Source organism: Mesocricetus auratus, unplaced genomic scaffold (assembly GCF_017639785.1).
Source record: "Mesocricetus auratus isolate SY011 unplaced genomic scaffold, BCM_Maur_2.0 contig_13345_pilon_subseq_1:43404_obj, whole genome shotgun sequence".
NCBI classification, from domain to species: Eukaryota; Metazoa; Chordata; class Mammalia; order Rodentia; family Cricetidae; genus Mesocricetus; species Mesocricetus auratus.
This window is the reverse complement of record NW_024435479.1, coordinates 26,431-37,306: the sequence shown is the minus strand read 5'-3', so window position 1 is coordinate 37,306 and position 10,876 is coordinate 26,431. Positions and strand designations below refer to the sequence as shown.

Sequence of the window (10,876 nt, the reverse complement as noted above, 5' to 3'; positions counted from 1 at the left end):
ATCTTAGTCATTCTGACAGGAGTAAGATGGTATCTCAGAGTCATTTTGAGTTTTATTTCCCTGGTGACTAAGGATGTTTGGCAATTCCTTAAATCTCTTCCTGACATTTGAGTTTCTTCTGGTGAGAATTATCTGTTTAGATCTGTACCCCATTTTTTAAAAATTGGATTATTTGGTATTTTTGTATCTAGTTTCTTGAATTGTTTAATATATATTTTGGAGATCAGTCTTATGTCAGATGTGGGGTTGGTGAAGATCTTTTCCCATTCTGTAAAGAGCCATTTTGTTTTATTGACCATATCCTTTGCCTTACAGAAGGTTTTAAGTTTCATGAGGTTCTGTTTATTCATTGTTGCTCTCAGAGTCTGTGCTACTAGTGCTATATTTAGGAAGTGGTCTCCTGTGCCAAAGTATTCAAGGCTATTTCCCACTTTCTCTTTTATCAGGTTCAGTGTACCTGGATTTATGCTGATGTTTTTGATTCACTTGACTTGAGTTTTGTCCATGGAGACTGATATGGATTTATTTGTATTTTTCTACATGATCTCATCCTTTTCCCATTGTACAATTTTGGCTTCCTTGTCAAAAATCAGATGTTCCTAGGTATGTGGGTTAGTATCAGGGTCACCTCAGCCAAGGAGGAGAGGGAGTTTTTTAGGTAAATAATGGAATTTTTTCTGTTGTATAAGAGCCATGGTTTCTGTTCCTATATCTGCAGCTAAGCCTGTGCCTACTAGGAGGCTGAGGGTGAGTGCAGTTATGGGCTCTCTTTTAGCTTTTTCCTCTGTATGACTGATGAGTCTGGGAAGCAATCGGATGAGTATACAGAGCCCTTAGTCTCTTTGACTTTATTTATTTATTTATTTATTTATTTATTTATTTATTTTTGGATTTTCCAAGACAGGGTTTCTCTGTGTCTTGGGAGGTTGTCCTGGAACTCACTCTGTAGACCAGGCTGGCCTGGATCTCACAGAGATTCACCTGCCTCTGCCTCCAGAGTTTTGGAATTAAAAGCGTGTGCCACCAACACCTGGATTTTTAATGCATTTTTTAAAGATTTATTTATTATGTATATAGTATTCTGCCTGCATGTGTGGCTGTACACCAGAAGAAGGCACCAGATCTCATTACAGATGGCTGTGAGCCATGATGTGGTTGCTGGGAATTGAACTCATGACCTCTGGAAGAACAGCCTTTGAGCCATCTCTCCAGCCCTCTTTGATTATTTTTGTGTGTTCGCAGGGCGCACCAAGTGTCATTGTGGGGGATCAAGCATCCCTCAGAGTTAACAGTGGGGTCAGTTTGATTACAGAGTTGGGGTGGGGAGGCGGGATGGAACCTGCACAGGTCCCTTGTCCGGATACTTGCTGTAAAGTTAAAGAGGCTTTGAAGTCCCAGCAGAATTGGTCAGAATTTTTCTAGTTGAGGTTTCATAGAGTTGCCAGGTCAGGTTTTGTGGGACATGAGGATTTGTGTTAGCAGCCATGGTGTATCAGGAGGAAGAGTTGTGTTGTTGAAGAAGGTGCAGCTTGAGTGGGTTGTTTGGGTGTTTGGACAGCTTCCATTTTTTTTCCTTGTAGTCCTCCGATATGACCAAGGGGTCTGCAGGTCAGGCGTGGGGGTAGTGGACCCATGTGGCGATCCCATCTATTTTGATGGTTCTGGGGGTGGTAACAGACCCTAAGAGCCATCAGCTGACGGATTTCCCTAGGGGAGTGACATTCACATTTGTTGTTATATTTTTTCCTATGTAAGGGAGTTTTCTTTTGACTTAACATCTCAGCCAGGGAAAGGGGGTGATGTATTCTTTTCTGTGATACATCCTACTGACTTTGGGATGTTGTCAGGGGCCCAATGAAATGCTAGTCAAAAGCAACGAGGGAATTCAGGCAATGGGGCATCTTTCAAAGTATCTGGTTTGCAGATTCTGTTGAAGAGACAGGGAGTGTTCACATTGGCTAGACCCATTCACATCAGCAGCAAGTCCAGAACTCACAGTCTCCAGGAGTATGTTGTAGTCAGCACCTGATGCTCGGATGTGTCTGCCAGAAACAGAAACCGGTTTCAGATGAGTTTAAACTGGGAACAGAAGTTAAAACTTATGTACTCAATCAGAACTCTTAGGTCCAAAGTTTTAGTGATCAAGAAGGGCAGGACTTCCAAGATCACGGGAGAAAATCCTGTCCTCAGGAACAGACAGGTGGGACGATAAAAGCTGTACTTTTCTGGAGTCCTTTTGACCTGAGAGAAGTGGATCCAAGCTTTATGATCATTGATCCTCTGAAGCCTATATGAACTCTATTATACAAAAGGACATAAAGGTTTCAGACATATTAGCATTAACAATCTGTACTGAAATTCACATTGTAGAAAAAGCAGATACCTTTGAGTCCTAGCAAAAACTACAGGTTTGGGTTAGAAGCTTGTACATTTTTCTTCTGACCAGTGAGCCAGGTATGGATTGGGCAGAGGTGACTTTGTTGTTGTTTTAAACTGGCAAAGCTAGCAGTCATCAAAGTGTCAGAGTTCTTGAGAAGGATAACATTTTACCTGAGTTACTGACTAATGAATAACAGAGATTTATTGGCTGACTGTATGGACAGCCACCTCTGGAATCAGAGTCCTCCATAGTTGTTGAAGGCAGAGGCTGTTAAGGACATCTGCCTTCTGCTAATAGCATGGGACCTGTAGATTAATTAGGAGCTTTAGAAGGACTTGCCTACCATTAGCCCAAGAAATGGGGAGGAAGTCAATTCCACTGTTCTCTTGTCCACGGTCTGAAAAGTCCCTTGAAGCAGGTGAGGTGAAAGCCAGGCTTGCTCAGTGGCTAGCATTGTCATTTTTGTGGGTGGAATTTTCATCAGTCTTTTTGGAGGAAATGGGGTGGTGCCTGAATTTGGCCCATCTCTCTGTAATGAAAATTTTTTAAAACTAAAACATGTTAAATGCCATATTCTCTAGATCTCTGAGTAGTTGAGGGCTGCCTATTTAGTATATCTTAGCAGACAAAATTTGTCTTTAATTACTTATCTTAAGCACACAGGTGGCTAGGTAAGGCTTTATTCCTGTAATTAATTAATCTGAACTTAGTGTGGCTACAATGATGTTAGTGCGGGATCTGTCTGGAGAACTGGATTTAAACAGAGAGGTTGTGGTGGGATGTTTTATTTAGAGACCTCCAGTCTGATTGTAACTGGTTTTAACTTAGCAAACAGACAGGACATTTAAAGAGACAGAGTGACTTATAACTGTCAGTGACAAGAATGTAGATCCCCTGCAGATGGAACAGGCAGGATTTTTGTGTGAAATGGGTGCCCTACTGGTCCCTGGAAAGGCACGACATCCTGTAAACAAGTCGTGTGGAACAGAGCCAGTGAAAGAAGAAAACTGCCAGTGACAGAAATAAAAGGCAAAAAGGTGAAGGAATTATGTCTGGCAGCAGAGTTTAAGTTTAACTTTTGAAAACATAAAGTAAACCAATTGTCACCTAGGTTACTGTTAAATTTATGTTCCTGATAATCTGAATTTAATGACCAGAGCGCAGAGATAAATTTTAATCTATGTCTGTAAATGACTGACTGCTGTTAGCATTAGACAGCAAAAATATCTAAACCATTTTTGTTTGAGCTCTATGCTAGTAACAAAATTTATGATTACACCAGAAACGGAGATAAAACTTTTTAACAAAACAGTATATACAATTTTCTGAAAAATAAACAAAGCTTTCAAACCAGAATTAACCTAATATAGTTAAAATTTTAATTTACGTACCAATTTTTAGGTATGAGAAACCACAGTAAATATAGTTCATTTTTATATCTTACCCCCTTTTTATCTTAATTAATAATATTGTACCAATTTTTTAAAAATAACAAGTAAGTGTAACCTATTAAATTTAAATAACTAAAACCCATATTTTTTCTTTTCCTGTGAAAACAAAACCATTAAAAAATAGGGTGGGGAGGCACAAATCAAAAATAGGAGTCTCTTGTCAGGCCAATGGCACAGATTACTGTTTTGCATTCAAAAGTCTACAGATGGATTTGACCCAAAACTTGTTTTTATGTGTTTTACTTGAATTGGTTTCCATCATTGAGGTCTACATCCAGGTCCACATGTCTTTTGTCATTGATTGGCCGTGCATAAAGAGCTAATAAAATGTACTTATTTCTCCCTGGCACAAGTTATGTGAAAAATTCAAGCAACTATATGTCTGATAGAGGACCTACACGAAACTCAGCAGTGACAAGAACAAATGAGTCAAGTAGAAAATGGGCAAAAGCCAGGAACAGACATTTCATTAGATGGCAAATGGCTAGCACACAAAACGATGGTCAGCATCATATTAACCCATTAAAACCTGTGCCTTGACCATTCTGCTTGAGTTGGCTGCTAACATCCCAAGGCAAGGCACAGCATAGAAAGACTGTGTCCAGGCACCAGGACCCAGCAGGGGAGTATTGGCCAGCAGCCAGCAGCCAGACTATAACCTCCCTGCCTGGAGCCGATGCAGCAGAAAATTTTATGTTTTTATAAGGGGGATTCTGTCCTGAGTAACCCATTTGTCCTTTTTTGATGTTAACACTGTTACTATGGGTAGCCGCTCTAACATTGCCTCAGTGGGCCAAAGTCAAGTCAAGGGTTGAGGATGGAGATTGCATCCCTGTTAGGTCCATATTGTCAGTATCATTCAGACAAGACAAGACAAGACAAGACAAGACAAGCAAACACAGCACTTAGACAAGACAAAAAAGAAACAACTCAAGAGTCAAACAGAAGAGCCCAAAACAGAGTATCAGATTTCTGCGGAATCCACAGGGTCGATTTTTGCCAAGCTCAACCAAACCAAAATCTGTACAGAATGGACAAGACCCACCAGGGGCTTGTTGTTCTCAATAATTTCCTTCCAAACAGACAGGATCCAAAGACACTGATGGGATGGCCCCACATGGTCCCCCATCCAGACAAGGAAGGTGATGTCTCCCAATTCCTCCTGGTCTACCTAATAGCATGTCCGCCTAGGTATATATGACTCGTGTAGACATTAATTCAGATACTAGCCAGAAGAATTCAGATGCTGGCCAGAAGGAGGACAGAGAACAGAGAGAACAGAAAAGAGAGGATCCAACTTACCTAGCTGAATGCTGAAAACCTTTGAGGTCTGGGGTCCAGAGGAGGGTCTCTGGAGTTCCTGGACAATGCAAAAAAATGTTGTGCCTAAGTCTCGAAGACTCCCAGAGACTACCAAGAAGACATTTCACCAAACTGCAAAAGCAAGGCTTTATTGTTTAATCCTACCAGTAGGGACTCTATCTAGCAAGCTGACACAGCAGCTGCCTGGAGGAAGCCAAGTCCCTTGTCTATTGCCAGAATTTAAAGGAAAGAAAATCACAGAATTACATCAATAGGTATGAGTCTGTTCCTGATTGGGGAACAATTAGGGGAAATTCCCTGAGTCAGGTCAATGGGTTTGTTAGTATTTTGATTGTCTGGTTACAGATGGGAGCGTTAGTGGTTTCTATGACTTTGCTATTTGCAGGTAGACTGTTCTCATTGGTTGGTGCTAAGAGGGAGCATTCTGTGGTTTCCCTATCTCTTGGAGATAGTTTATTGTCAAACACAGTTTCCAGAAAGGTTTTTCTGGAGTTTTGCTCACAACACAAGAACTAGAGGCTAGGTGACTGGATTTGTTTTGAAGGCTTTTCCACAACTTTTACATTTATATAGTTTCTCTCTAGTATGAATAATAAGAGTTGAATGGGAACTTAAGGCTTTGCCACATTTATATAATTTCTCCCCAGTGTGATTTATTAGAATTGAAACCTCTGAGTTTAGTTTACCTCTTTTAGTATGACCTAATGATTCTCTGAATTTCCTAAATGTCTGCTGTTATGTTCCCCCTTCCATTTCTAATTTTATTAATTTGGATATTCTCTCTCTGCCTTTGGTTATTTTGGATAAGGGTTTGTCTATCTTGTTGACTTTTTTCTCAAAGAACCAATTCTTTGTTTCATTGATTCTTTGTATTATTCTCTTTGTTTCTTTCTTATTGATTTCAGCCCTTAGTTTGATTATTTCCTGTCCTCTATGCCTCCAGGGTGAGTTTGTTTCTGTGTTTAGTAGAGCTTTCAGGTATGCTGTTAAGTTGCTAGTGGGAGATTTCTCCACTATCTTTTTTTGTTGTTTGTTTGTTTTGTTGTTTGTTTCTCTGTTGCTTTGGAGGCTGTCCTGGAACTCACTATGTAGACCAGGCTGGCCTCGAACTCACAGAGATCCTCCTGCCTCTGCCTCCGGAGTGCTGGGATTAAAGGCATGCGCCACCACTGCCTGGCACACTGTCTTTATGTAGGCATTTAGTGCTTAAACTTTACTTTTAGCATTGCTTTCATAGTGTCACATAAGTTTGGATATGTTACGCTTTCATTTTTTGTTGAATTATAGGAAGTCTTTAATTTCTTTCTTATTTCTTCCTTGACCTACTGATGATCCAGTTGAGCATTGTTCAATTTCCATGAGTTTGTAGGTTTTTGGCAATTAGTGTTGCTGTTGAATTGTAACTTTAAGCCATGGTGATCTGATAAGATACAGGGGGTTATTCCAAGTTTTTTGTATCTCTTGAGATTTGTTTTGTTACTGAGTATGTGGTGAATTTTAGAGAAGGTTCCATGAGGTGCTGAGAAGAAGGTATATTCTTTTGTGTTTGGGTGGAATGTTCTATAGATGTCTGGTAAGTTCATGTGAGTTCCTTATTTCTCTGTTAACTTTCTGTCTGGCAGACATGTCCAGTGGTGAGCATGGGGTGTTGGAGTCCCCCATATTAGTGTGTGGGGTTTGATGTATGATTTAAACTTTAGTAATTTTTTTAACAAATGTGGGTGCCCTTGTGTTTGGGGAATTGATGTTTAAAATTGAGACGTCATCTTGATGAATTTTCCTTGTGAGGAATATCAAATGTCCTTTTCTTTATTTCTTTTGATTGATTTTAATTTGAAGTCTATTTTGTTAGTTATTAGGATAGCTATACATGCTTGTTCCTTAGGCACATTCAATTGGAAAATCTTTTCCCAACTCTACTCTGAGGTAATATCTGTCTTTGAGGTTGAGGTGTGTTTCTTGTATGCATCAGGAGGATGGGTCCTGTTTTTGTATCCATCCTGTTAGTCTTCGTCTTTTTATAGTTGAATTGAGACCATTCATACTAAGAGATATTAGTGACCAGTGATTGTTAATTCCTATTATATTTTGTTTTGTTGTTAATGATGATAGCGTGTGTGTGTGTTTCTCTTCTTTGAGGTTTGCTCATGTGAGATTATCTATTGCCTGTGATTTTATGCATATAGCAAGCTTCTTTGGGCTGGAATTTTCCTTCTAGTACTTACTGTAGGGATGGATTTGTAGATAGGTATTGTTTAATCTGGTTTTGTCATGGAATATCTTGTTTTCTCCATCTATAGTGATTGAAAGTTTTGCATGGTATACTAGTCTGGGCTGGCATCCATGGTCTCTTAGTGTCTGCAGAATGTCTGTCCAGGCCCTTCCAGCTTTAAAAGTCTCATTGAGAAGTCTGGTGTAATTGTGACATGTCAGCCTTTATATGTTACTTGGCCTTTTCACTTTGCAGTGCTTAGTTTTCTTTATTCTGTATGTTTGGCATTTTGATTATTATATGGCAAGGGAAGGAAACTTTTTTGGGGTAGGGGAAATTCAGTCTATTTGGTGTTCTGTAAGCTTCTTATACTTTCATAGGCATATCCTCCTTTAGGTTGGGAAAGTTTTCATTTATGACTTTGTTGAATATATTTTCTGTGACTTTGACCTGGAATTCTTCTTCTATCTCTATTATCCTTAGGGTTGGTCTTTTCATGATGGCCCATATTTCCTGGATGTTTTGTGTTGAGAATTTGTTGGATTTAACATTTTTTTGACTGATGAGTCTGTTTCCTCTATTGTATTTTCTACGCTTGAGATTCTCTCTTCCATCTCTTGCATTCGGTTGGTTATGCTTGCATCTGTAGTTCCTGTTGATTTACCCAGATTTTCCATTTCTAGAATTCCCTCAGTTTGTGTTTTCTTTATTGCCTCTATTTCAGTTTTCAAGTCCTAGATTTATTTGATTGTTTTTTCTTGGTTTTCTTGGCTTTTTAAGGGATTAAAAAAATTATTCCAACTCTTTGTCTTTTTCTCCATTTCTTTTTTATTTTTTTAATTATGAAGCTGTTGGCTGTTTGCTATGGTTTCTAATTGGCTAGCTCTAACTTAATTATTAGCCCATAATTGCTAATATATATTTTATAAGGACTTATCTTTCTGAGGATGTCATCTCAACATGTCCTGTCATCCCACAATCACATTGCAACTCTCCACCCTTTATTTTATTTCCCAGAATCCTCCTTAACTCCTACTCCCACCTATCTTGTTTCCCTGTTGGCCAATAGTGCTTTATTTACATGCACACAGAAGGACTTTCCTAATCATCTCCTCTTTTCTTCCTAAATCAAAATAAAGGTTTTAACTTTAACATAGTAAAATATATAACAAGGCAGTTATTAAGCAAAAACTATAAATACAGCATTTAGTCCATTAACATTTAGCAAGATTTAAAGAAAATATCATCTATCCTATCTTTGTGAGTCTAAAGGCTTATATGCAACTTATCTTTAATCCTAACTTAGGAAAACCATAATTATAACTAGCTGTCTTTAACTCCATCAAAGACCACAGAAGGATAATATGTAAAATCTAGAATTGACAGAGACATCTTACTACCTGGACAGTCACCCGAAGTTCCTCGGTAATGTTGGGTCATCCATCTTCAGCCCATAGGCCACATTGTGTCTGCCAGACTTCTCAGAAAGCAGGAAATTTTAAACTGTCCATATGCCTTGGCAGTTTGTCAGTCATTTTTCTTTATCCTGCAGAATGTCTGGCAGAACTGTTCCATTTCCTCCATTTCTTAATGGATTTTTTATTTCTTCTTTCCCCCTCCCCCTGTGCTCCCAATTTACTCAGGACATCTTGTTCCTTCCCCCTTCTCAGGGAGTCCATGTATGTCTCTTTTAGGGTCCTCCTTATTTTCTAGCTTCTCTGGGGTTGTGGACTGTAGGCTGTTTATACTTTGCTGTATGTCTAAAATCCAATTATGAGTGAGTACATACCATGTTTGTCTTTCTGTGACTGGGTTACTTCACTCAGGATGGTTTCTTCTAGTGCCCACAAATTTCAAGATTTCATTGTGTGTTGTTCCCCCCATCCCACTTAGTAGTACTCCATTGTGTAAATGTACTACATTTTCTTTATCCATTGTTCGGTTGAGGGGCATCTAGGTTGCTTCCAGGTTCTGGTTATTATAAACAATGCTGCTATGAGCAGAGCTGAAGAGATGTCCTTGTGGTATAAATGTACATCCTTTGGATATGTGCATAAGAGTGGAATTTCTGGGTCTTAAGGTAGATTGATTCCTGTTTTCCTGAGAAACTCCCATACTGATTTCCAAAGTGGCAGCATAAGTTTGCACTCCCACCAGTAGTGGAGGAGTGTTCCCCTTTCTTCACATCCTCTCCAGCATAGACTGTCACTGGTGTTTTTGATTTTAGCCATTCTGACTGGAGTGAGATGGTATCTCGGAGTTATTTTGATTTGCATTTCCCTAATGGCTAAGGATACTTTCTTAAATGCCTTTTGAGACATTCTCCATTGAGAATTCTCTATTTAGACCTGTACCCCATTTTTCCCATATTTTTTATTTAACTTTTTATGCATGTCACTTTCAGTTCCCACTCCCTCCTCTCTTCCCCCACCCCCCCAATCCTCCCAACCCCTCACCTCCACTTCATCTCCCCTCCACTCCCCAGGGAGGGCAAGGGCCTCCATGAGGGATTTCCAGAGTCCTTCACATCATCCCAGGAATGGCCCAGGTTCTTTCCCATGCGTCCAGGCTGAGAGAGCATCCCTCCCCGTGGCATGGGCTCCCAGAGTCCCTCTGTATGCCAGGAATAAATACTGCTCCACTCTTCAAGGTCCCACAGATTGCCAAGGCCTCCTCTCTGTCACCCAGGTTCGGTGGGAGGATGTCTGGATCAGTCCCATGCTGTCCCCGCAATCATCAGTCTGGGGTCCATGCGATGCTCCTTATTTAGGTCAGCTGCCTCTGTGAGCCTCGCCAGCCCGATCCCAATTCCCTTGGTCATCACTCCTCTTTACAAATGGGTTCCTGGAGTTCAATTCGGTTCACAGCTGTGGGTGTCTGCCTCCATCTCCAACAGCCACTGGATGAGAGTTCTAGGATGGCATATAAGGCAGTCATCATTCTCACTATCATGGGAGGGCATTTTAAGTAGCCTTAATGCCAGTTGGTGTCATTCCTGTAGATCTGTGAGGATCTCAATATTGCCAGATCTCTCCTCTAACTTATAATGGCTCCCTCTTTTATGGTATCTCCCATCCGTTTCTCCTCTATTCTTCCCTGGCTCAACCTTCTTGCTCTCCCGTGTTGTCCTCTCTTCTCCTCTTCTCTCCCTCATTTTCTCCCATCTCCTTCTGCCAAACCCTTCTCCCCCTCCCCAATCTAATTAGGAGATCGCATCCCACAACCCTTCTCCGGGTTATCATGCATATCTCTCTTAGGGTTCTCCCTGCACCCCAGACTCTCTGGTGGTGGGATTGTGGGCTGGCAAAGCCCTCCTCCATGTCTAAAAAATATATGAGTGAGTACATACCATGTTTGTCTTTTTGTGACTGGGTTACCTCACTCAGAATGGCTTCTTCTAGTGCCACCAATTTGCCTGTAAATTTCAAGATTCCATTTTTTTTCCTGCTGAGTAATACTCCATTGTGTAAATGTACCACATTTTCTTTATCCACTCTTCAGTTGAGAGTC

General features: G+C 40.3%; 1 long non-coding RNA gene across 1 annotated transcript; it reads right to left on the bottom strand.

Moving 5' to 3' along the window:
- Window positions 1-1,129: 1,129 nt before the first annotated feature.
- On the bottom strand, window positions 1,130-5,373 carry LOC121138737. The gene is made up of 3 exons (XR_005875599.1): window positions 5,134-5,373; window positions 2,724-2,909; window positions 1,130-2,042 (listed from the first exon to the last, which is right to left on the bottom strand). It is a non-coding gene; the product is annotated as an uncharacterized LOC121138737 (long non-coding RNA).
- Between the last annotated feature and the right edge of the window lie 5,503 nt (window positions 5,374-10,876).